The sequence below is a fragment of the Odocoileus virginianus genome, chromosome 11, assembly GCF_023699985.2.
Source record: "Odocoileus virginianus isolate 20LAN1187 ecotype Illinois chromosome 11, Ovbor_1.2, whole genome shotgun sequence".
Classification (NCBI taxonomy): Eukaryota; Metazoa; Chordata; class Mammalia; order Artiodactyla; family Cervidae; genus Odocoileus; species Odocoileus virginianus.
In genome coordinates, this window is record NC_069684.1 from 69,083,038 (window position 1) to 69,084,133 (window position 1,096).

Consider the following 1,096-nt stretch of genomic DNA (forward strand, 5'->3'; position numbering starts at 1 on the left):
TCAAACACGACTGAGCAACTTTCACTTTCTTCAAAATATACACTTAAGTCATTTTGCGCTATGTTAAGTCGCTTCAGTCACATCCAGCTCCGTGAGGCCCTGTGGACTGTAGCCTGCCAGGCTCCTCAGTCCATGGGATTCTCCAGGTAAGAATACTGGAGTGGGCCATTTCCTTCTCCAGGGGATCTTCCTGACCCAGGGATCAAACTCCTGTCTCTTAAGTCTCCTGCATTGGCAGGAGAGTTCTTTACCAATATTTCATTTTTAGGCACCCCACTCCAGTACTCTTGCCTGGAAAATCCCATAGACAGAGGAGCCTGGCAGGCTGCAGTCCATGGGGTTGCTGAGTTGGACATGACTGAGCAACTTCACTTTCACTTTTCACTTTCATGCACATGGAGAAGGAAATGGCAACCCACTCTAGTGTTCTTGCTTGGAGAATCCCAGGGATGGGGGAGCCTGGTGGGCTCCCATCTATGGGGTCGCGCAAAGTCGGACATGACTGACGCAACTCAGCAGCAGCAGCAAACTAGGTTTAATCTTAAAGGTTTTTCCAGTAGTCATGTACACATGTGAGTGTTGGACTATAAAGAAAGCTGAGCGCCAAAGAATTGGATTGTTTTTGCGGGGGGAGAGAAAATCTTTGGGAAAAAATTTGGGGGGGGGGAAAAAAAAGGGGAAAAAAAAGGAGAAAAATTTTGGGGTTTTTTTTAAAAGGGGGGTATTTTTAATTTTAAAATTATATTTGGACCCGGGCAAAAATTTTTTTATTTTAAAAAAGCCCCCCGGGGGGCCCTTTTTTGGGGGGGCCCCCCAAAAAAAGGTTTTAAAAAAGATTTTTTTTGGGGGGAAAACTAAAAATTAAAAGGGGGAAAAAAGGGGGGGGGGGAAAAACCGGCGGGGGATAAAAAAGGGGGGCCTTTTAAACCTTTTGGTTCAATTGGGGGTTTGAAAAGGTTTCAAAAAAATTTTTGAAAAACCCCTAAAAATTTTAAAAAGGGAAAAAAAAACCCCAAACCCCAAAATCCCCCAAAAATTTACGTTTAGTTTCCCTTTTTTTTTCAAAATTGGTTTTTTTTTGGGGTTAAAATTTAAA